Source organism: Phasianus colchicus, chromosome 9 (genome assembly GCF_987193195.1).
Source record: "Phasianus colchicus chromosome 9, bPhaCol1.hap1.1, whole genome shotgun sequence".
In the NCBI taxonomy this organism is placed as follows: Eukaryota; Metazoa; Chordata; class Aves; order Galliformes; family Phasianidae; genus Phasianus; species Phasianus colchicus.
The window spans coordinates 13627511-13654204 of NC_143444.1; the positions used below are offsets into that span (position 1 = coordinate 13627511).

The window sequence follows — 26694 nt, forward strand, 5'->3', positions numbered from 1 at the left end:
ATGCTGTGCTCACAAAAATCTGCAGCAGTGGAGGTGACCCCACTGTTACTGTGACCGCTGCTGAAATGCACCACCCATTACTTCACTGTGCTCACATCCGCTGTTTGGTCTCCAGAAACATTCAGGTAGTGTTAAGGGAATGTCAGTGGGTGCAATTTTGTCTCCATTGAGGACTGTATTTCCTTAGCTTCATACGCATTTACATGTCAGAACCCATTTTGTCATACTATCCCAGTACTGCCCTCTGTCGCACAGCAATAAAATGTAATGAAACATTGGCAGGACGGCTCAACCTGTACTCCAATACCACAAATATACACCCCAGAACTTTGGGCTAACATAATAAAATAGGAAACTTTACCTTCAGGGCATCCCTTTTATTTTGTCCATATATTTTTTTCTCAGTAGCTAGATAAGAAGTAAGGAAGTTGATAATAATCTAATGTATTTCAGTGACATTAGATAGGAAACTCAAACAGTGGTACTACATACATCTTGGGAAAGTTGATTGTTAAAGTGTGAGTGAAATGAGATTTTGTTCTGCAGTCAGATATTCACAGCAACTTTTTCAAGTGAGGGTGTGGTCTTGCAGTTTAATCAAGTAAGGCTACTTAGAGACAGATTTACCTGGGTTAGCATTCATAGGAACTCAAAGATAAGATTGTGTTTGTATGCTTGTGTCTAGGTTTCTGAATTTGTAACGACAGTATTTAATTACTTTGAAAGTTCTTGAGAAATCCAAATGCTTAGAAGTAAACAAACTCAGTACTCAAAGCCCAAGTTTTTATGTCTATTTATCCCAATGGTGGGATATCCCTCAAAGATGCATTATTTTAGACATTTCATTGTCTTAGAGTAAGACTGGTTGGTCTTTAGTGAGAGAATCTGATGTCGGTGGCTTTAGATTCACTTGGGTTTTTGTCAATTCCTGTGATTCCCAGTTTACAGCTCCCAGTTCTTGCTTTCAGCTGTTTTCTTTGCACTCTTGCCTAGGAATAATCATCACAGGTTTCTCTTGAAGAAAGTAATAGGTCAAAATAGCTTCTAGAGATAACTTTCAGAATTACTCTTCTTGCAAAATTTCGAAGTTGCTTTCAGGCCAATTCTATTTATCACTGTAAGCACTTTGTTTTATGCTTTTTTTCTCATGTTTTTGAGTCATATTTTGTGGGGAAAAATGGAATAGATCTGCCACTTCACACAGCTTTCAAGTCTTGAGCAGTTTTGATTTGGCTATTTCTTCTCTCATCTCTTTGGTGAGAGAACAGTGGATCTCCATGTGCTTGAATGGCAGCAGTTTCCCTCTTGCAGCAAAGTTGACTCAGTTCTCATGCTCTTGTTCATGCAATGGGAAGTGGTCAGACAGTAAACAAGAAGCAACATAAAGAGTGCAATACTGCTTTAATGCTTTTCCTGTTGATGTTTTCTTTAATTCCTTGGGTGCTCATTTACTTTTCTTTAAGGAAAGTGATGCTGTCGTTGCCATTAACAGACTTTTTTGTCTCCTTCTCCAAGGGAACTTCTAGTAGCCATATGTATCTATATATGCATGCCTGTACATGGAAATACAATCACTGAATTGATAGAACAAGCTATTATTGCCTACGTTTTAAGCACTCACAAACAAGGATATAAAAAATTCAAGGCAGCTACAGTGAAGCGGTTGGTCCACTAATGCAGAATTACTTATCTATATCTAATCAGCTTGATCCGTTCTATCAATACCAAGATGAAAGTATAGTTTCTACCCTTCTAGTAACCAGCTTTGCAAATGCCTTCTTAAAATTGTCATGCTGAATTACGTGGTTCTTATCGTTTGCTGATCTCTTTTGAAAGCAGCCCCAGGTTACATGCATATTGGATTACCACGCATCAAAAAGATTAAAATAGGTGTGTTATAAAGATAAGGGCTTTTTCTTATTCTACTTTCAAGAAATTACATTAGAAAGACCCTTCAGAGAAAACAAAAAAGGGCTCACAAGAGCCAAGCTGGAAGCAGCAGCTCACAGAAAATTGCAGAATGGCTGACAGATTCCTGACAATATATGCTGGTGCTTTGTTTCTTGCTTTAATGTGTGTTTTATATCCTCATGAAGTAGCATAAAGTTGAGCATTAACGTGTGAGAATAGAAACTACTTACATAATATCTGCCCATTTTATAGTATTGTGAAATTGTAAAGAAAATCAGAGTTACTTTCAGAGGCTAATTTTCTCAGGTACTCCTCAGTAGAGTACCTGATGTGAATTTATAGGTGACCAAGTATTTTTCAAAGTGCAAGACCTGAATTTAATCAGCAATTGTAAAGGGGTGAGGTGAGGCTTTTTTTTTTTTTTTTTAATTTCTTTTATCTGGGGATCTGGAAATATAAAACTTACATCTAATCCCATTCCCACTACCTAGTAGCAATAAAAAGCCTACAACATGAAACTGTGAAGAAATCATAGTCATTCATAAAAGTATTTTGAAGCAATATGTGTGCACATAAGGATCAAAGCTAATTGGGAGATCATTGAAATTACAGGTAAAATGTGAAAGAGCGAATTCTACTTCGGAAAAAAATTGCTTTTGAGAATGATGCACGTGTAGATATCTGCCTCACACTCTTGCTGAGAGAGAATCCAAGTTCTGAGAATGGTTTTTGCCCTTCAAAGTAGTAATCCAGTTCCTGAATGCTGGCAGATTATCTGATGTTGATTTCAGAAGCCTTGAAGACATAATATGAGGAAGTCTAAGATATTGAGTAACTCAAGTTGAAAGATAAACAAAAGCATAAAATATCACCTGAACAATAACAAGTATAAGAGTTTTTCTGTGGTTCAGTATTTTCTCTATAAAGAACTGGTTCAGAGTCTTTGTCTTACATAGTGTAATTTTACAGATCTTTAATTGATTACGGGTTATTTTTAAAGCACACATACCTCTAGGCGATCTATTTTATTTAGCCTATTATGAGGAATCAAAGGAATTGGTCTATTTTACCACTGTCCTAAGCTGTTTGGACTAAGTAACCTGCATTAGGAGGAAATAGAATATAGTTAAGATGTTAGAATGTGAAAGGAAATTAAAAATGGGGAAGAAATTATGAATAACTTGGAGAAAGCTGCAAGTGTTATTTACCACATCTCAGAATAATAAGAAGAGAAAGGACCACCAGTGGGAGCTTTTAATTTTGAAAAAAAAACCAAAACAGAATGGGAACCTTTAGTGATCCAACCTCTCCATTTTGCCCTGCTGTGCCTGTAATGGGGCAGAGGCCCCATATTCTTAACGAGAGCAAGGGCAGAAGGGGAAGGAGGGTGGATCCCCCAGACCAATTCCCTCTGGGAAAGGACAAAAGTGTCGTTTGCCTGTCTGTCCATCAGTGCAGTAATGGAGCACCACTTTGTTAATGCTGCTGGTTTAATAACTTGTATATCACCCAGTTCACCTCTGCTCTGCCTTCTGTTTGCAACAGCGTGTACTTTGACTCTAATGTAGCTATTTGTACTGTGCTCCTTCTTGAGTATGTTTCTGAGTACCTTCTCAAGATAATAGACTTGTAATTAAATGTTCAGATAGCATTTCGGGGCCAAGTACCATGTCACACTAGAGATGATTAGTCACCAAAAGAGCCCAGTACCAATCACTAAACTACTGAATTTGTGAGTGTTGGCTGAAGATTTCCTCAGCTTTCCTAAAATGCAATGCAATCTTAACAATTGTCTGTACCCCTATATGTAGGACCCCAGATCCTAAGACAACAAAAGGAAAATATAACATTTAATGTTTGTAAGCATCTTATGAGCCTAGAGCCTTACTCTGTACCCATGTCACATTGTTTCTTCTTATTCTAGTAGGTTTCTATAAAATAGTCTCTGGCAATGTAACCATTTTGCAGGAAAATTGCCTGCGATTAGGTACAATTGACACTGTGTCTTTTGGACCATTCTTCAGCTTTTGGGTGAGCCAAGACAGTGGAATTTTCAGAGGAATGTCTTTTCTGCCTGGATAATATGTGATATTTGAATGTGCTGTATGAATTTTGCAAATGCTAGTAATTTCTTGGTAGACTTGAGAGCCTTTGGATGTGGGCTAGTATGAAAGCAAAGTGTTTAGGGTCTGGAGAAAACAGCAGGCCTTACCTGGATCTTCATTAAGATTTGCCACCCAATAAGCTAATGTAACTTTTCCTTATAGAAAAGGTTTGTTGTTTCCTTGTTTCACAGACGTACCTTTACTTTCAAGACTTTACTGATCTACCATTTCTTCTTCAGAAGCTCATGACACTTAAGCCTTCCGATTCTCTCTTTGGTGTTGCTGATTCTTATCTCACACAATCTGTGCTCAGATGATTAAGATGTCATAATTAAAGAATTTTCATCTCCTGGAGAAATAAGAATGTGGATCAGATGAATTAATGAAAGCAGATGATCTTTTTTATGCTAATTGTTTTTGAAATAAATGGCAAAGAGAGAATCACAGAATATATGTCAGCAGTTTAGTATCCTTGGTGCAGAGCATCAGTAAGTTCTTAAGATCTTGTGGCTCTTTCATTTCATATTTAATTAGGTTGTATCAGTCTAATAGTAATTTCTTTGAAATAAATGCATCAATACATTAAAATATTGGACTTCAGCACTTGGAATGGAATGCCAGTCTTGTCTGTGATATCACAAAAATCTTATGGCAGTACAAGAATTAAATTCATGCTTCAATTCAAGCTCTGCTGCTTATTCTTCGCAGCTACCGGCACTTATCTAAACTAAAGGTGTCTGGCCATTCTAATGCCTGAATTTTGCTAGCTTACCTCACACATTTGTTACTTAAGTCCAACTCTCTGTATACAAATGCCAGTGTTGTGGGCACACAATTGTTGAATCATAAGCTTTGAAATTTTTATGTGGCTGACTGCCCAGATGTGTGGTGGATAGATTGGTACCCTGAAGCAAGAGAAGAGCTGTATTTCTGCAGTGTTTTTTGCAGTGACTGTCCTGATGGAATGAGGCCCACTGTGGGCAGGGAAGGGCCAAGGCAATTGCTGGGTACAAGGACTGGCTTCAGCATGTCACAGCCAGGACCTGGGCTTGTGGATACCTCTGAAGGAAGCTCAGTCCTGCTGTCAGTCATAAGAAATCCCTTGTGCTACAAACATGGCTCACTGTCTGAAGAGCCACATGTGAAAGCCAGTCTGGTCTTCATGGATTTAGAATCTCACCTACATTATTCTGTTGTCTGAGTGCTGTATAAATGCTTAACACCTAAAGAGTTACAGGTGGGATAACGCAGTAGAAGACTTTTAGTTCAGTATTGAGCATGCTTGACGGTAACACTTGGCTTTGACAGATGATTAAGTATGTTGAAATGTACCTTGCTTAGAGCATTTGTGGTGAAGTAGTGCTTTCTAGGGCAATGAAGTAAAGGATTAAAGTAAAAAAAAAAAAAAAAAAAAAAGAGTTTTTATATGAAAAAAATGCCTTAATTCTTATATGAAAAAAAAATGCCTTAATTCTTACTGCATCTAGGAAAACAGTGTTCTGATTATCTTAGAAAAGTGAAGGATAATAACTTTTGTCCTTGTGCAACTGGGTTACAAATTCTTTTGAATTAATAAATGGCTGGTTACCAGAAACATAAAAGAGAAATGGGAACTTTTTACAGCATTAAATTACAGATGAGTGACAAGGATTTCTTCTTGGGAGTACAGTCTGAGGTTGACTTCAGTAAAACCAACTGTGTAGTATAGAAGTAGTGGAAGTATAATCTTTGATATGTAATTAGAATTAATCTTCTATAGTTAGGATGGCATCAGGTTACAGGTACAGCTAGAGAAATTGGTTCACTCTAGTTTCTGCAATGGTTATGGTTTTCTTCTCAGTCAAGACAGAATCTGAGACAGAATCTCATGATCCTTGAGATCCCTTCCAACCCTGGCCACTCTGTGTGATTCTGAGTATATAATTAAGTAACTGTGCATTTGAGCTGCTCCTTCAGGAAGAGCAGAGCTAAAATGTATTTTGAAATAAAAAGTAGGGGAGAGAAAAGAGCTTTATATTTAGATTTTTCTGAAATATAATTAATTTTCATTCCGTAGCCAAATGTTGCAGAAGAAAATAAATATCTAAACAGCTATAAATATGTAGGATTTGATCAGCAAACACATCATCAGTTTTCTTTCAAATTTTAGATCAGTGCTACAATTTCTAAACAGAAGTCCAAACATACACATTAAATGTAAAGCTAGAATTCTGACTGCGTGGATGCTGTAAGCATAGCTTAGCTATTATGTCTTTTAGTAGAATTAGTAATTACATACTTCACGTCTTTGTAGCATCCAGTAATGTTTTAGTTCCTTAGTGTCTCTTCATGTTTGCTGAAACAGAGATGTTCTGTTAGAAAACGGTTAGATTTCTCAGTCATTCTTAAGTTTTTATGACTAGCTTTGAAGCATCACCAAAGTTTTATGGCATAAAATGTTTGTGAAGCCACACAGTTTCCTATGAAGGTAATAAATTTTAAGCTTTAGTTCTGCTAAAAAATTGTCACTCATGTAAATCTTGATCTGATGTCCAGTGAGGACAGTGAGAGTCCTTATTTCAGTGGACATCAGATCAACTCTTTTCAATTTTCGCTTCCAGTACGTGATTTGAGTACTATATTGAAATCTTTCCAGGTGTTGGGTATATTCCTAAATGACAGTCAGAAGATTTTTCCTTTTTTATCCTTTATTTTATTTTATTTTTTTTTTAAGAAAGGTATATATTGTGAAAGTGATGCATTTTGGAGGAAAAGAAAATATTACAAAGGTATTAAAGGGAAATTTATATTAAATGTCCAGTCAGTAGCAGCCACCATGTTGTTACCTGGAAAGAGAAGGAGAGTGGACAGGCAAAATCAAATAGATTTGAATTGGACTGAGGAACTGCTAGTTGCTGTTCCTTGTTCTTCCAAGAGGGAAAGATGGGAGATCAATCAAAGCAGAACAAAATTAACCTCTAGAGCTCATGATCATCTTTTTTTTTTTTTTTTTTTTTTCAAATAATGTCTTCTAAGTACTTTAGCTATAATAGCCAAAGACCCTTTTGTTAAAACCAATTTCCAAGTTCACTCTTCAGAACAAACTGGATTTAGGATGTTGTTTTTGATTCCTGTAGAAATAGGGTTTCAGATCTACATTGTGTTTTACAGCAAGTGTGGGAAAATGGCATGCGATGAACCCTGCCAGGCCTCGTAGGTACCCTCCCTCTTTTTGCTCCTTTGTTATATCCTATGTTGTGATAACACCATTTTCAAGACAGTAGCAATAGCATTGTATTTATATTAAAAAAAAACAACAAAACAGTGCACACAGAGCAGCAGCTGGAGGATGTTTCCCTGAAGGGTGTGTTACTGGAGTCTTCCTGGGCACACTTGTGTAAATTAGGAATGCATTCGTCCTCTTCCAGTATCCAGTATCTTTAAATGTATGAAAAAAATTTTAAAAAGTTGAAAAAAGTCTCTTGCATCTTTTTAGGGGGGGGAAAGGGTGTTCACCTCATAGTAAAGGTCTTCATATGCATTTTGAATCTCTAGTGTTAGAAGAGTTACATAAAATTACCTTGAACTAATGAATGAATATCACAGTTAATTGGGAGAAAAAATAGTGTTTTCCGTAGAACAGTCTAGCTGATATTACATATAAAGATATGAAAACCTAACTTGCTGTCAATCTTTTTACTTGCACTTAAAGTTAGGGAAATTCTTAAATCTGATGTTGAGAGGATACAGCTGTCCACATGATAAATTAATAAACAAAGAAGTGCCATTTTTCATCTCTATCAGCAGTTAGATGTTGCTTAGATAAGAGAAATGTTGACTGCTTCAGTCTTTGAAGCTGTGGGAAAATGTATGCTTCTATATTATGATGCCATCAGTAATTTGTTATCCATCAGGGACAGTGAGTATTTTTTTAAGCATAACTACTGAAGATATTTAATAGTAGCGTGTGGCCTAATTAACTTGAAATGCTGTTTAAAATACAGACACAGTAACCAAGTCTGTCTTCATGTCACCCCAGACTCTTAGTACCACAGTACATATGCAGCTCATAGTCTTTAATATATAATTCCCACTTTTATTTCTTGGGTGCAGACATAGTGATATTATCTGCATAAGGTAGAAAGTTTTCTGCAAAGTTTTTAAAATCAGTATACATACATCAAAACAAAGATTTGCCAGAAACAATCTATTGTCTGGAAACGTAAAGGCTCCAAGGAACTTGGAGAAGAGGACTGATGCATGTAGACTGTTGATTGAGTTTGCATATAGGACAGTTGTGTTCAAATGCCATGAATGAATCTAAATGGCCATGGTATATTTTAACTACCGCATTTTTTTAGAGAAAATTTAGCTTGGGTTTCAGAACAATGGAAAGAAATGTAATCACTTTTTGTTCTTCTTTTTTTTTAAATGCAGTAACATCCAAATAATTTTTTGGGTTAGCCCTGTTTCACATACAGGTAACAAGGTGTTTGTAGTTTCCTAATGGGCCTCCTTTGCATATCATATAGTTAAAGTCATAAGCTAATGTTAACCATTGATTCACCCCTTCACCTCTATAAACTGCTAATGCGCAAAGTGTCAGGGGAACTAGTAAATTAATGCTTCTTTGTAGTTGCTTTACTATGGAGAGAGAAAGTAGTGCCCAGAGAGGGAAGGGACTTAACAAGAGAAGAATTGTGCAGAAACAAGTGCAGAAAGTAAAAGACACACAAAGGTCAAATCACAGCAGTGTCATCAGGAAAAGATTTCTTTCTTTTGTGACAATATCTATCTTAGTGATCTTACTGAAGTGGCCTAGGTCTTGACTGCATCAGGAGCTACACCATGAACATAACATCGTAAAAGATGACTTCAACATCAGAAAATAAGCTATCCAAAAAAAAAAAATGGTTTCTCCCTAAATAGAGTTAATGGGTATTTGCTGAAAAGATTATGTATGAAGGAGTTGAAAATGAGGTTGAAAGTTGGAAAGACCAAGTCACCTGCTGTGAGCCTCCTGGCCGTTCTTTTAATATGCCCTTTCTCGATCACATTTAACTGATGAATTTATCTGTACACTGTTATGAACAATAAAAGCTAATGTTGAGTGCTGTTTATGTAAGAACATTATGGAACAGTTGAGGAGTCAGATTTTCAAGGACTTCTAAGTTTGTATGAACAACAAACCATTGATGTGAAACTTTTCTTACTTATCATTTTTCTTCCTTTTTCTGCTTTTATGTTAAATGTTGAGAATGATACTTGATGCACTGTAGTTGTAAAGTTCAATAGGGAAAAATCATAGGCTTTATCTACAGAGGTGTTGAGGTTTCTCTCAGGCTTTATGAACTAGGGAAGGCAGCAATGAGCGACATGAGGTTACAAAGTCCGAATTGGTCTATAGCATATCTTTGAGCATCTTATCATAATCCTAATGTTAGTCCTTTAGCACAAGCCCTTATATTCCCTGTTTCAGCGTGACAGTATCTATTTCTGCTTTTTCTCAATGCAATCTTAACTGAAATCCCACGTTAGTGACATGAATGAAAGCCTGTTCCTGTGGTGAAGCAACCACACCTTTTGCTTCAAAATAGCTTTTTGGTTCTGGTGTGCCTGAAACGTATAATGACACTTTTGAGTTGACTACACTGGCTCTCTTGGTGAAGCATGAATCCATTTTCTTAATAGATTCACTGAAAACAGCTTACCTGGCCAGTGCTTCATTGAAGTCCTATACCATGCACTGTCTTGGTCAAAGAGAATTAATCTAGGTTAATTAATTCTGGGTTATAAACTAGTGTCTCTTTGTGAAATAGAAGAGAACAAGGCCAGTAGCAGTATTCTCCCTGGTCAAAGAAAAAGAAAAACAGGGATGACAGGAGGTAATCTTGGTGTTGTAATTATAGATATACAGCCTCCTCTATACAAATGAGCATGCAGTGCATTTAGACAGATTTTGGAAAAAATGTGATAGCGTGCTAATAAAACTTATGGACAACAAAATTCTGGAGGCCTGTAATGCAACAAATGAGCTATATGTAGTTTACAAAGTGCAGTGCTGTGAATCTAAGAAGCAAAAAAATAAAGAATTTCAGCAATAAGCCAGAAACTGTTCAACTGAGGAGGCCAGAGGAGCAGAACGACCTTAGAGCATTAATTAATTAGGGATTGGCTAGAAGCCAGCTGTGAGTTGCAGCTGTGAAAAACAGATGTATCTGCTGTACTTCTTTCAGCTGAAGTAAAGCCAAGCCTCGTCTAAAATGCTGTATGCTGCTCCAGTTAAGCATGTTTGAAAGATGCTGAAAGAGGTGAGGCAGAAGAGTTCTGAGATAGATGCAGCTGAGGGTCTTGAGAGTCCTTGGACTCTGGAAAGTAAAGAAGGACATAAGATCTCTGTTGAGTTAAAAATCTGCCTTTGATAATTTGCTTGTGTAACAACACCTTACACCTTGTGTCAGGAGTGCTACTGCTGAGATTGTGGTGTGAAGTTGGCTTAGAAGTTCTGCTGCTCTCTAATCTGGGTATGAGGGACTGTATCTTTTCCCACTGTATGCATTCTGTTACCAGGACAAAGAGGGAAAGTTGAACCTCAATTCATATCTGCCTTTCAGTGGAAAATTCCTTTGGAATTCTAACAAAGCAAGAGCTGGATGTAGAACACTGTCCATCAATCCAGTAAGCACAATAATTAAGTCTTTTTTTTTTCTTTTTCTGAAGAAAAACTGTTGCATGTTCAATTCAGTATGCGTCCATATAGATATACAAACACTATAATTATATACAGAGAGAGAATGAATAAATGCTTTCTGGAAATCTGAGTTTCCAGTGCCTGTAGATTAGTTTCTGTGGGTGGGGTTATATGAAATTCTATACCACTGTAGAAATTTGCACTGAATGGTGCTGAAAAGTCCTTTGGATTGTGAGTTCAGAGCTGGGAACATATGTATCTGCATACACATGCAGGGAAAAAAATTACTAAGATTTAAAAGTTTGTGTGACGTACAAGATTTTTTTATTTCTGAGATGGAAAAATAAACTTAATCCTTCCTATAAACAGCATAATAAATCCTTGTAAAATGCACAATTCAGCTCTATAACAAAATTCCTATAAACAATGCACAAAATAGCAATTTCATGCAGCCTAAAACTAGATTAAATAGGGTCTGGTAGTTAGCTGTTATTTTTCATGGACTGTCTTTGGATATATTTGTCCAAATAAGTAAAAAAGCTAGAAATGCCTTGATATATAATTGTGTTTGCTAAGATATCAAAGCTGGTAATGGATCAGCAGAGTAGAGTAGATAATTGATTTTCTCAGCTATTAAAAAGCACAGATAATGCACCATGGTAGGTATAACAATTTGAAAAGTTCAGATTCCCAAAGATGTCCATTGCCTTCAAAATCAAATGCATAGAAATGCCTTTCAGTGGAAATAAGAAATTCAAAGATGTTGAAAGCTCATATTTCCACAGCATAGAAAGTATTCCAGGTGGGGACATCTTTTCACCATTCTTCTATGCTTTGAGCTACTTAGTTCTTAAACTTCAGTTTTTAGAGCAGCGCATATTTAGTCATAAATGCTAAATCCCGTGTACGTTTAATCAGATAATATTTGCAATCTTATTATAGGGTAGCCTATGTCAGATGCTGTATTTTTTCCTTGAGTAAGAAGGAGAAAATGTCCATGAAGAGTTATGCATGCAAGCAGAGTTTCAAAGCTTGTCGCCCTCCAACATTTTATAGCGTTATCTCCAAGATGCAAATATCTTATACTTCACTTAATATAAATTATGTAAAGCAATTATAGTATCATCAGATACTTATGGGTCAGCTTTCAGATGTACTCTGCATTGATTTCTGTGGCACATGCATTTTATTCTTATCTCAATATACCTAAAATTAAATGTATAATGTGGTTGTAAGGTATAGTTCAAAACAAAACAACAACAATAAAAAACAAACAAACAAAAAAAGCTAATCTATGTCTACTTTGAAAATTAAAGATGTTTCTTTACAGCAGGTCCTTCTTGTTCACAAGAGTCTATTTTTAAGCATAGGAACCTCCAGAATTTCTTTGAATCGGGAGTAAATGTGCACGTAGAGGAACTCTGCACCAGAGGCAGCAGTGGTATTTCTCCTACCTACCCATGGGCCAGGTCACTAATGTGACTGCAGGTTCAAGCATCGTGTGTCACAGATTTTGTGAAATGATTGCTGATAATAATAGGAGTTTGAGTTTGATCTTACACATTTATATTTTATTTCATTCAGAATATCCAAGAGGCCTGCTCTATATACATGTCTTCTCAGAAGTGTTATTCATGTAGAGGTTTTTGTCCCAATTTAGTGTGCATAAAGAGCACTGGGGGGGATAGATGTTAAGGATAGAGGTGTTGCTGGTGCTCTTGATGAGCTACACTGAGTTTTTTCATCAAACCTTGGTATACAGCCATGTGTTGCCCTCTCCATGCCTAGTTGCATGCAGTGTGAATAAGACTGAAAGTGTGCTCTAAGCAAACAGAAAGAAATGGTAGTAATATAGTAGACATTTCATATCCTTTTATTTTGAGGTAAGGTTTTGTTAGTCTTCTTCAAGAGATTTGATATATTTGAATGTTGCTTTTGAAATTCTAAAATTACTAATGGATAAACTATGGAATGCTTCATGTTTATGTTATAATAGCTTCTCAGTTGTAATTAAACATTTTCTTCCATAAGAGACAGCTCGTCCAGGAGGGACATAGGTTATTTCATATTTCATGTAGGAAGGATGTTATAGAATCATAGAATCATTAAGCTTGGAAAAGACCTCTAAAATCTTCTAGTCCACCTGTCCATCTACCACTTAGTCCACCTTGCCTAGTAAACCATGTTCCTTAGTACAACATCTAAACATTTTTTGAAAACCTCCAGGGATGGTGACTCAACCACCTTCCTGGGCAGCCCATTCCAGTGTCTGACCACTCTTCTGGAGAATAAGTCTTTCCTGATATTTAAGGAATGCCTAACTAGTTGCTGTGAAGCAAATGTCTCTCTTCAAATTCACTCTGAGTATTCCTCCAAGAGCAAGCCCCAAACTGGATGTTCCTTATGTTTTCTTTTAAGTTAGATTTTACCTACATATCCATCAAGTATCTGATTTGTTCAGTCCTTGATTTTGTGAAATACAAAACATAAAATCTTATCTGTGAAACTCTGTGTTTTGGAATTTAGGTTGTCTTGATGTCCCTGCCTCTCTGTCTTCTTGTTGTTTTTTTTTAATAGCTTTTGTTTTATTTGTGCATGCCCTTGGAGGCCTTTTCAAGGTGACTTAGCAGACAAAATTATAATCATTTTATAGATTTATATATTGAAGAGCAATATATGTTAATTTAATGTGTTAATTTAAGCTTGCTTCTTATTTCTGTAATCAATCTGACTTCTTTTCCACTGGCTCTCACTTTTTCTGAGTCATGCTGAAAGAATGAACAACATTTTTTTTAAGCTGTATGTTTCCTGAAGAAAATTGTATATCAAAATTCTAAGTATATAGTAAATGTTATATAAAGTAAATATTTAAGTAGCAGACTGTAAAATGCTGAGTGATGTAGTGTTATAGTTTGTATTCTTCTTTATTTTATCACTTCAATATCTTCCTATTGTTAGCATTCTTTATCTGTACTCTCTACACTCTATTTGTAGTTAAAATAGAATATTCTGTCAGTGATGGTGAAATTATTTTGAGATTATATTCTCTGTATTATTTCTTCCATCATCTTCTAGATCTTTTTGAACAGTGCATTTGAAATTACCCTCTCTAGTTTTGGTACAGTAAATCATGAGAGTTCAAATTACCTAAGGTCAAAAACCTTTTTCCGAAAGGGCTTGCATACTAAATGTGTTAAGAAATGCATTGTAACTCCTAAAAGGCGAAGTGATGAATAAGTTATCAAAGGAACTTTTAACAAGAGTGGAAGTAATATATATCCCACAGGAAGCTATTATGAGACCATTAATACCACAAGCCAAAGTTTTACTTACTGTATGTGATCTAAATTGCATTGAGCTCATCAGCTATCAAGGGAAATAGTTGCTGTGGCCTGTTGGTTGATCCATTTGTTTGATTTCTTCAGATATCTTTCTTCCTTCCCTCTTTGTTTACATGAACGGTTCAAATGCAATTATACAAACCGCAGTGATTTGAAATCCATAGTACATAACGAGGTTGTATTCTTTGTTTATGAATGATACAGACATTTTTTCTGATCATCTGCATGTGATACCTCCAAAACTCAAGTGTTTTGAGGTTATTCTCCATAATGCAGGGCTACATGGATCAGATCACCCTGTCTGAGACCCATTGCTACACAAATAGAGCATGCAGTAAAATATTACAAATGGCAGCATGTGAGCCATACAGTGGTCCAGGGACAGTGCTCTATTACCATCTCTGAACATGGTGCATTTTGGATGCACCCTTCTCAGAAGGCTCGTCCCACCATATACACCTTCTGTCTGCTGGGTAGTCAGTAATGCAGCCTTCTGCACTGACTCCTCCCGCCAGCCCTGGGGTTGCCTCCAGTCTAGCAGTGGCTGCTGTCCGTCATCCCTGCCTTCAGCCAGGTGAGGTCATGACTTCATGGGACTTCATGGCTGCACTTTCCCCTAATGTGCTAGGAGATGGTGACTAACATCTGTTTCTTCCTGAGCCCCAAGCACAGCTCTAGATGATTTTATAGTACGTGGCTTTCCCTTCTCATTCTTTTTGGTAGTGACATTAGCTTATCCTCGTGTGCTAAAAAAATACATCCTCAATAGATACTTTTCTGCAGTTTAATATTACCAGTACTGATTTAATTGTGAAACACTTAAAACCTTATTCTCTGAAAAACACATAAGGGCATGTTGCTTAAAGACAGAATTTTGCAGTTTTACTCTTTGGGACAGTGAGACCTACTTTTGGTATGTTTAAGTTTAGGTCAAAGGAAAAAGAAATTTCTCTTTGAACACTGAAATGTCTCTGGAAAAAAAAAAAAAAAGAGAGAAATGGACGTAGCACACGACTGCATTTTCTATCCAAGATGGCTCAAGTTTCCAGCATTTTCTGCCAGAACCAGGTCTCTTGCAGTGTCCTTACACTGGAAAATTTTTATAAAACTTGATCATGTTAAAATTTTATCTGATGTATAATTCTCATCCATATATAGCATGCATGTGTGCTTACCACTGGTAAGTAATGAGAGGATCACAAAGGCCAGCAGATGTGGCTGGATGTAGCCAATCTCCTCTTTCCTGTCAGCTGAGTCAAATATGGACTTAGCTGAAGAAACGTCTCTGAGTTCAGAAGTTCCCCCTTGATCATGAGCAAATACACTTGACCCATATTTTCTTTTAAAAAGGGTGAGCAAAGAAACTTGACCCTTCATGATTTACTCAGACTCCCAACACCACCTCCAACATACCACAAGGCTGTATAGAACAATTCCAAAACTGTGTCTTTCTCTCATAGTGAATCAAGGTTATGCCATGTTTTAAGGCAGTGAGGAAAGCAGTTACATTTTAAATCGTAGGGGGCTAAAAATAGGCCATATATTTTACCTTGCTATTTCCTTAACCAACCCCATCTAAAATATTTATTAGTGTCTCAATTATATTTTGGTAGGCCATTAGCCTCACTTTCCCTTTCGAGCTCACCAAATTAAAACATTATGCTAAGATATATAAGAAAAAAAATCAATTAAACAGGATAAAATATCAGACAATCCTACTGCTATAATGGAGAGAACAAAGCAGAGCATAGTGTCATTTTTGTAACAATTAGCTTCAGTGGAACAAAAGCTTTTGAGAGGATTCTACCTGTCTATTTATTCTTTCTGTTCTGCATTTTTAGAGTGGTGCATTCAGCAATCGATCATACAGTACATACCAAATAGCCAGGCAGCCTTTAGTAGATGCTTATTATGTATGCCCTTCACATTTTTTGGCAGCTTCACTTCTATGACTCATTTTATCATGAGCTTCCACTTTGATGGCCTTTAAACTATCTATCCGTAGCTGTTAAAATGACTGCAAAGCTTGAAATTCTTTCTTGGCACGACTTAATTCTATAACCCAATTAAATCAGATGGTATGAGCTGTTTCTTGAGCATTCTTGCATGTACCACTTATTGCTCCATTTTCAGCTTTTCAAATGCTGAAGTTTGAGCAAACCTAAGTTTCTTTCCTTTGCTACCGTAGAATGCAGCTTGTGCCTCTCTGTGATGAAAGTGGATTTGATAAGCGCTTAATGGTTAAATGATTTAAAATAGAATTTTCAATTTGTCCATGACAAATTTGAAATATGTTTTTGCATTATCTGATTTATAGGAATATGGCTAGAATACCATGCTGGGCCAGATATGGGCTGTCAAATGTCTCTTTATACTTGCTGTTGCTTTTCCTTCCCAAGAGAATCCTTTACACGTACACCGAATATCGTTCCTGTTGCAATATTTGAAGAATGAGAAAGTGTTCTGCATGAGACTCTCTGAATTGTTATGGTACAAGATGGCATACATCTCTTTAGTGTACATTAAAATGGTCATGCTAACTGCAATTACCATCTGTCTGTGCTTTAAGTACACTCTAATCCCACTTCTTATTTGAGTTCTGTGTAGGAATCTGCTGTTGCCCACCGTTGGAAACAGAGCAGCAGATTTGTCCACAGATGGCAGTTCTGCATTTCTGTTTCAGATATCAAGCTCTTGTGATCCTGAGGAGGCAGGAGGAGGTGTAGTTATTTAATTATTAGTTATATCTTTGCAAGCATGAGAGCAGCTTTGCTTCGACCGTACGCTCAAGGGCAAGTAGCAGTGTTTATGCCTGCCTTGTATCCTGTCAATCTGTCTCCTGTCATTGCTTAAAACACTTCCAAACTGATTGCTGCTTTGTAAAGTTCTTGACAGCTGCTGTGGAGATGTTAGGATATTACCATGTCAGAGGATAGGGAACACTGATAGATTTTTCTTTGCTTTATTACAAGTAACAGCTAGAGCTTTATGTGTTTTCCTTTTTTTTCATTAAAGGATTCATGTGTGGCATTGTTAGCATGCTTAGCTGAAGCATGATACCACTGATAAGTTTTGTCACCAGAAAGAGTGCTAAAAATACTCTTTAACTTCTCTGGAAAAACTACATTAGGAGCAGATCACACTTTTATGGAATAAGCCCATTTATGAGGTGGTACAAAGAAGGATGATACACGAATCCACATTGGTGACTTTTCTGTTAAATGTTTAGATAACTTTGTGCAATGTATATTTCGATGCTAAGGACGGAATGTTCATGATGGTTCTGAGCAGACATCAGCTAGTTTTTAAACAACATCAACACAAGACTGACATGGCTTTGTTTCCCAAGTAAGAGATGAACAGAGACATCAGTAAAAAAGAGCTAGTGTCAGAGCCGAAGTATGATTATTAATAATCACATTTTATCATATATTTAATTGGAGCACAGCTTTATCCCATTCAGTATTTATTGCTAGGGAAAATCACTTAGGGAATACTTGTCTACCTTGACTGTGTTTGCATATCATGTCAGACAGATTATAAAAATTTAAACTCCTCTTCAGGTATTATTATGTATTTTTCTGTTCAGCAGCAGCACAGGAACTGGGGAATGTTTAACTGACAACATGAGACAGAATCACTGTGCTAAAGAGAGATTTAAGGGATGTCATCCTTCACTAGTGTTTTCTATTAGTTCAGTTTTAAGTACATAGGATTTATTTGAAGAATTATTAATGAAATGCAAGTGTGAAGGCCAGATTGTGACCTTACTCACCCACTGAAGTCATGGAATTCAGAAGAATCAGGATGGATATGTATTGCTCGGTTTATACTTTGGAGTATGTATCAGATGAGTTATCTGTAAGTCAGCCTACCTTCTGTAACAAAGAAAACTGTTCTGAATCAAAAACTGCTTTTTGATAAGGACTGTTATCAAGGAATGGCAATACAAAGAAATGACCATTTGGGATGGCAGAGGATGTTTCTGTGTGTGTAGATTTAAATGCATATTTTATAATTAGAAACAGAGAAGCTTGAGGAGGTAAAATGTTGGTTGATTAAAAATGAGCACATGATCACGTTCTGAAACCTACATGTACTTAAGATTTTCAAATACAAAGGGTTTGTGGAGTTTTATTTTCTCATTAATACATGGAACATTTATGTACCACTTAGCATTAACAGGGGAAACCCACATAAATCTATGCGCCAAGAGGATCTCACAGAGTATGAACAACTAGTGACATTTTTATACCTATGGAAATGTAACAATGTCCCTTTACAGATTTGAAAATTTAAGGTGAGAATGCTGCATTAGGTATTCATGGTGCATAGCCAATAATGGAATTTAAGGTATTGTTTTCTCATAATTCAAAACAGCAGAGATACTTAGCAGTTTTTCTTGTTATTATTTCAGATGTGAAGACAGCACCAATCATTTATGAAATTATCTATGCAAATTTAAGGGCAGATGCACGTATTCTCTGAGTAAATGAAATGAAAAAGTTTTACTTTCTCCTTAAATCAGATACAAGCCAGCGGAACTAGAGGAATCTTGCCCTTGGTTATACTTTGTGCAAATAAACGTATAAAATATCACCTCCTAAATATGTATGAGTAAAATAGTATAGTACTCGATAGGTTGGTGAACATAAAGAACAGTCAAGTCTAACTGAAAAATAGAAATCTTATTACTTTTTAGTGACAGAAGTAGAATTTTGCTCTTCTTTGATTTTTAAAGAGACAGGAGTTTCTAGTGTTTCATTTAATGCTTGTGTAAAAAAAGACTCAGGGTGTGTAGCTAGTGTCAATATCTATTCCAAACTCTTCTCTGCTTCTCTAGCTAACCTCTTGTTGCAGTGTTTCACAGGTCCCATTCTTTATCACGCCGAGGACCCTCTCATTTCCCATTCTATAGCATGCCTTCTGCTCCTAGTACTTCAGCCTTTGAAATAAGCTACTGTAGCAGAGTTTTTATTCCAGAGACACTCTGGCAGTGTCCTCTCTTTTGTTTCATGCTATGGCTGCCCTGCTGGGATTCTTACAGCCTTGGCCCTGGAGGATAGCCAAAATGTAGTACAGAATGAAGAAAATAAGTCATTTCAGTACCTGAAGTATTATCTATACTTCAGAATTTAGTAACTAGTAAGTATGCAATTCTTGTGCCTACGTGCACATTAAGGATACTCCAATCCTACTAAAAGCATAATAAATGGAAACTGCCAACAAGTAATTTGAGACTGTCCTGATGCAAAGCACAATGTGCTAGTGGAAGTCATTGCAATGTTCACTGTGACCATTCACTGCACTGGAGAGAAAGGGATTTGTCTGGAGATGTCGTCACTGCTCTTTCCTCGTCATCCATGTGATTTCCTTTTTTTCCCCTCTCTTTCTTTCTTTCTCACCTGATTTTTTGCTCCATTGTGACTTTGAAGTCTATGTATACCATGAACCTAGGGACCCTGCTAGGAAATGTATGCGAGCCTATCTCAAGATCTTTTTTGCAACATTATTTTCCATCTATATTTTAGAATAAAAATGTACATCCTGATTTTAAGAAACTGAGAATTATCATTTACGAAACAGTAATATATGGAGGCTTAGGCTAAAGTCAGATGTGGCTGTCAATGTAGTGGGTATATTTATGTGATGCTATGCAGTACTATGCAAGAATACTTCAAAAGTATTATTACAGGCTTGTTCAGCTGTTTGAATTTTATAGCCATGGTGAATTTGAGAACACAGCCTGGATAAAGCTCTGCACTTACACAGCTGCCTTCTGTTATCTAAGATGCACCTGTGTTTCTCCACTTTGAAGTGCATGCATTGTGGATGTACTGATAGTGATCAAGAGTTCCTCCTCTTAACATCTTGTAGTTTGAATAGAAAACATGGAAAATATTCCATATGACATGCCATTCTCAAGCAGACAATGGTAAAGCATTGAACTCTCTCAGATCCCATACGTGTGCTCTAACTACTAGTCTACACTACTACAATTTACTTGTGCTAAAATACAATGCGTGCAGCCACAGATTTACATAGTATTCAGTTCTGTACTTGAAAGCTTTTCATCCTGTTCTTTCTTTATGAAGCCCATTCATAAATAGTATATTTATGTATATAGTATAGTATATTTAGTGTATTAGACATTTGACTAGAGTGAAACTAGTTAGTTCACCTAAAAAGAATTTACTGTTCTCTGACTTAATTAAAAGCATACAATGCAGAGTCACTACTACTCTAAAATGTAATTCCTCTCAGTTTGATTTCCAATTTGGGGACTTGATATCCTAATTCCAGATTTCTCTATGCCTTCAAAACACATTTAAAGATAAATATAGAAAAGAGTTATGATCACGCTTGGGTAATATTTCTTTAGCAGTACTTTCTAAAAGCTTTTTCTGAAGGCTGGAATGGTCAGATGTAGCTTGATATTCTGCTTTTTTCTCAGAGATGAATAACGTTAGCTCTTAAAAAATCTGATGCAATCTAATCTTTTGATGTCCTTTAACTCCAAAGAAAACAGAATCTTTCCGGAGGGAGGTCCAAAGAAACTCCAGAAAGAATTTGCGAGAGCTTTGAAACTGATAACCAGCTGGCTGTGAAGCAGCAGGCTGCTACTACAGAAAGTGCTGCAAATCTAATAATAGCCAGGAAAGAATGGTGAGCTGGCTTATGCTTTCAGAATATCTGGCTGCGTGTATCCCCTTCATCTGATACCTAAGTATTTCAGCTCAAAGACCACCTGTGTTAATGATTCCTTTCAAGAATGTGAGGTGTAGAGGCATACCATGTAATGTGTGTTCTTTGCACTGAATAATCTTAATCACCATGTCTTTAGCTGACTGGCTTCTGACACATAATATCTAAGACTATCTTATTCCTATTTTAAAAATAATGACTGCATATACACAGAGAAAATTACGTCTCTCTTTTCTTAAAAATGTATAGGCTTATGAAATGACATCATGATTGAACTTGCTCAGAAAATTGTATGATTCACTTTTCTTTGAATTGTCTACTGGTCAATGGGCTTAGATGGGATGTGGACCACATATGAAAAGATTCACTTAAGACCTCAAAGCATTGCATTCATGCTGAATCTCAGATGCATTACCAATGTGAAATAAATTAATATCCGGGAGTCTGCATGATGCAAATAATATTAGGTTTTATTTTTCCAGTAAGAATGTTGACACATATTCTGTCAGGGTGATACTGTACCCATTTTTAAATAGTCCTACTTACCATGAAACTAGCTTAGTTTCTTTGTACATTACTCAGCTGTGTCACGTAATCCAATATAGAAGGGCTTCTCCAGAAGTAATGCTTCCTATTTTATTATGGCTGCCCACATTAGAAGAAGATGTTGGTGTTATGGCGTTATAGTAGAGGTTGGACCTTATTGATGATATTCCCATTACATTTTGTTGCTGTGTGACAGATGGCAGCAGAGGGGCGATCTGACAAATGGTATTTGATATAAAAGTGCGTACGGAGCAAGGGTGTGTCATTAAATTCCTCCATGCAGAAAAAAAATGAAACCCATTGGCGTTCGTGGGCACTTTCTGAAATTTTATGGAGGCCAAACAGTGGATTTGAACACAGTGAGGTGGTAGTGTGTGGTGACAACAACAACAAGGGTCACCTCCGCTGGTGCAGATTTTTACAAGCATGGCATGCAGGCTCCTGTTCATAACTGGCAAAAATGCATGGTTAATGATGGTGATTGTGTTGAAAAGTTGTGTTTTGTAGCTGAGAATTTGCTCTATCCAAACAATTATTGTGTTCTTTGTTGTAGTTTCCATGGATATAAATAGGAGACATTATTTTTGAAGAGACCTGTGTGCATGTAACATCCATAGATGTTACTTTGCCCAAGTGGTAATCCAACAGTAATTGGAAATCCCACAGTAACAGATTCTAATGGAAATGACATTGCTGTGTGTCTTTATAATGCATAGTATCACTTTTATGGTTGCACTAATAGCTCTAGTTCTGCACAGAGAACTTCTCCTGTCCCTCTGCTGGAAGGGATGTGTTTATCTGGTAAACAGGTGACCTGAGAAGCTCAGGGCATGCTTTTGCTTGTGAACTAGGCACGCTATCCACAAGGGTATGCAGTACACTCTTGGAGTGGCTACATCTTACCTAGTGTTTTTTTGTGATATCTTCTGAAGAGAATACTTCAGTTTTGGAAGTGGTATCTGGTGATGAATTAAAAGAAATCAAACTCTTTTACTTCATGCTAACCAGAGTCCATCCTATTTCCATTCCCAGACAGGCGAGGATGAGAGAATAGTCTATTTCAATTTGCAACCGTATAGCTGTTATGGTGTTGTGTTATGTTATGTAGACTGGCACTTGGGCTTATAAAGAGAAGCCAGAAGTTTTGACTTCAGCATCTCATCTCCTCTGCTATAAATATTGCACAAGTCACACTCTGGGGTAGAAATCCAAAATTTACTGTTCACTGATGGAATGTGAACTGGGAGAAGGCAAGCTCTTGAAAACTAAGCGGGTATTTTGATAAATTTGAACCATAAGGAGAAAAGGTTTTCTGTGACTGCTGAACAGGGAGAATGTGAGCAGACTAACAGAGACTGCAAAATGCTTTGAAATAAGCAACTGCATAATAAGTGGATAAGGGGTTAAAGAGACAGAAGAAGAAAAAAATAGAATGAGCAACTGAATAATAAGGGAGTAAAGAACCGAAGGGACTTAAAGAAAAAGAAAAGTGCATGCAAAAAGAGAGGAGTTTCTGAACAAGAGAGCACAGGAAGATGAAATCTGTTTCCTCAGTTTTAAGAGTTCACCAAACTAAAAATAGTCTGCCAAAATTTTGAACTACAACATGCAGAATTTATTATCTAAACCTAAATGCCAATATTAAAAGCAGTGGTCCTGCAGGTAGATTTGTTCAAGAAAGAGAGAAGTACCCACACTTGTATAATCATTAGCTCTGGGTGATTTTGGTAAACAAATTGATACATACGCTTGAAAGGACATAAAACTGTATAATGCAATTTGACCACTCAAGTGAAAGCCAGCTTTTTGGAACTTGAACACCAAGATTAATTAGCAAACTTTGAAAAGTCTCCTTCTTCTAAGTGCTTTGTCCTTCCTTTGAAAGGCAGAGTAATCAAACTTCATTTTACAGTATGGTATCTCTAAATACAATGCAGAATTTTTTTTACCCACGCTGTCCATCAGTATTGATTTGGAACAATTGAAAATAGCCTGTATTAAGATAACCAATAGTCCATTCTACAATAGTGACAGGAAATGCTTTTGAATGTGCGTATTGTATGAGGTTGTCAGTTGTACTAGGGTAGTTAAAACACAGGGGAATATGTTTAGTCGCTTTACAGATGCTCCCACAGGAGGAAGAAAAAACTGTTTCAAGAATTTTTGTTCAATTCTTCACTCAGAAATATAAGATGTTATTTATGGAGGTTTTGCTGAATTGAACTTAGGTTTCCCACAGTTATACTCTTTATAGTTCCAAACAGGCCAGCAGAAATGTAAGAAAGACACAAGTGGCAGAAAGCCAGACAGAAATGAAGCTGCAAAATCTGTAGGAAGACGCACGAGAATGAGGCAGATGTTATGATGATACTGCTGAACTTGCTCCATGAGGATACGTAGTTAAAACAAAAAACCTGTTTCCCTTGATTCTTCATTGTTATTGCATGCATACTTGTGTGTGTAACTGTTAATTAGTGCTAAGCTAGTTAAGAATCATTTCTTCCCAGTCTGAACTTTAATTGCAAGAAATGAAGAATATAAAATCATGTGTATGCAAAATTAGAAAACATCTTTATCTTTAATATTTCAGTTTCCATCAGAAGCAAGATCAAAGCTCTATTTGCTTTACAGCATATCTCCACTGTCTTCTCTTTGTTTTGAGAAGTACCTTCTGAGTAGTAAAGATTTTTATGGGAATGGAGTGTACTCAAGCAACAGAAGCTTGAGAGAAACACTTCTCTGAACTTCAGTGAAGTGTTTTTGATATGCTGCTACCTGGAGAATTATGTAGATGGAGTAAAATAGGGACACATGAGAAATATAATGTGACTAAAGAACTGTGTAGAGAGCAGCTGATGAGGTGTCTATGAAGAAGCAAAGTTAGCAAACTGAGTGAATTCCATATAGATGTGGAGTGGTCCCAAGAACTTAAAAAAAATATACGTATATATATATGTGTGTGTGTGTATATATATAGTGATAGAATTGCCTGGGGGGGGAAAGCAACCTGAAATGTATTATTAGAATATTACACATGAAAAAATTAAATTACATGAAAAAAAAAAAAAAAAGAATTATTTTATTGAGTGAAATTATGGAAATATAATTAATTTTAACAGTAGTAGTTAAAAATCAGGTACTTAAGGTTCAATCAAGCTCTTCACTTTTGTGACAGTTCTTCTTGACAGATTGTCTATCTGGATGTATATGTATGCATCGCTGACTATTGAGATCTCTCAGTGTGCCAAGACCATGAATAAGCCACCTGTGATTGTCTTGTTTGTCTGACGTTATTTCTAGCAAAAGTATGGAACTGATGCTATCAATGTTCAAATTACTGATAATTTCTTACATGAAACACTGTGGAAAATGGAAAACTGAATTCAGATTGGAGTGGTGAAAAATCTGCAGTATTTAACAGAATATGCAGAAGTAACATCAGTGTAAGGAATTGGATGAAAGATTACCGGCCCTTTCCCAGTCTTATTGAAGTGAAAATTATTTGATATTTCCTATGTACTGACACTGTGATTCCACTCTATGTTTTTATTTTGTTTTATTCCATTTTGTTATTATTATTAAATCCAGATAATGAGTAGTTTATATCACTTTTGATTAGGCTGGTACCAAATTTTACTTTTGTCTGTGTTCACTGATTACACTGAATCCATATAATGCGGCTATGGACACAGGTTGCCTAAGTAGATGCAGCACAATACTCCTGCTGCCTGATAAGTCTCCCTAGTATGCAATAATAAAGTAAAGCCTATTCTCTTCTGCATTCCTCTAGGCAAAGAGGAAATTATTTTTTTATTGAAGAAGAAAATTTATTTCTATTGCACGTGTTTGTGTGTAAAACTAGGACCATGCTACATTAAAGGCCTCAGAGTTCAGTATTTCTAGCTGAGTTCTAGTTTTTATGTTACATTTAACTCTAAAATCCAGTTACACTTTATGCGTCTGACCAGATTAAGCAGTCATAAATGTAATGCTCTAGCTTACTCTTCAGGTTGTAATTGAAAGTCAAGATGTTCATTGGTGACTAGCTGCGTTCTTTTCAAAAATTTTTTTCTAATAGGTCCTGTTACAAGGTTTAATGTGCTGGTGTAGAGCTGCTCCAAGAATTTCCCACCTCTTGATTTACTGTGTTCTTCTACCCCCGGATTCACACCATCCGCTCTGCTGAATGAAAAGTTTTTTGCATTTCTGGTGTCTGTGTGGAGGGGTCTGCAAGCAAACAACATGTCCTGGCAGACAGCATCTATGCTCTGCAACTGCTGGAAGATAGTCAGGTCAGTGTTTTACCTAAAGATATAAATAAAAATAACTATTATATGTTGTATTAATATTGATGAGTGGTTGTTAAGCAGTGTCTCCTTGGACAGCACACGTTTGTTTCAATTATTTTCCATTGTAGTTGTGGTTAACATTGCTTATCTGCTGGTAGAGTGCTCTCTCACCTTTCAGGATTGAATTTGTTGTGCCTATTAAGCATCCCTTGATACAGTTTTGTGTCTCATAAAAGCCCTTGAAACTGAATTTGATGTACTTGAGAATAATCTTGATTCCTTCAATCCCCTTGTGTGCAATTTGAGGAAACAATGGTATCTGTTCAAAATTTAGAAGAGAAGAAAAGCAGTGGATTTACAGTCCCTGGGAGAAGGTTGTAAACTCTTACTGGGGTGCTTATAGAAGGGCATTATCACATTGGAAAAGCAGAGATGCTTGAAAACAACCTTCAGATCTGCAGCCTTCAGGAGGTTTTTTTCTCTTTGTGGAAACTAGAGTTTTGTAACACTCATATTTTAATACAACAAATTGTTTTTTCCATCTTGTTTTATTTGATAGATGATCGTTTCAGATATGGCGGTGGTAGAGAAGAACATTCTCTAATAGCTTTGCAAATAGCAATTCTAACTCTGAACTGATTGAAATCCAGTTGTATCAAAAGCTTTTGGAAGATATATAGAGAAATGAAAACGCTTAATGGTGTATGAATGCTGTACAGTTTTAGGCTAGGTTAGTTCAATGTGCATGAGCCTCAATTAAGTGTGCTATGGCTGAAAGACTGTGTAATTGCACTGCATGGCCTGCTCTGAGAGGTTTTTGGTCTCAACCTAGGTTTTACTGGCCTTGCTTCCACATTACCAAAAATGAAATCGTGCTTTCCACGTTTTTTTCAGTGACAGTAAAAGAATAAAGGATGAGACATTAGGACTGGGCCATCCAGTGACGTGGATTGATTGAACTGTCAGTTCTGACAGCAAGGTAAAGAGCTGGTAGGAAGAATTAAGTTATTTGTGGTATATCCTTGCTCTTGCAGTAGGGGGATCTGCTAGTCATGGTGAGAACCTGGAGCAATTCATCTGAATGAGACACCAGTCATCTGCCTATGTACATTTTCTGAGTATTAGTA

The 26694-nt window shown here is 36.5% G+C and overlaps 1 long non-coding RNA gene across 2 annotated transcripts in view; it reads left to right on the forward strand.

The window, feature by feature from the left end:
• The window catches only part of LOC149916824 (uncharacterized), a 510270-nt gene extending 484709 nt beyond the window's left edge, over positions 1-25561 (forward strand). For both annotated transcript variants that reach the window (XR_016469166.1, XR_016469165.1), the window contains one exon: positions 25357-25561. This is a non-coding gene — a long non-coding RNA (uncharacterized LOC149916824). The remainder of the gene's footprint in view (positions 1-25356) is intronic.
• The last annotated feature ends 1133 nt before the right edge of the window (positions 25562-26694 follow it).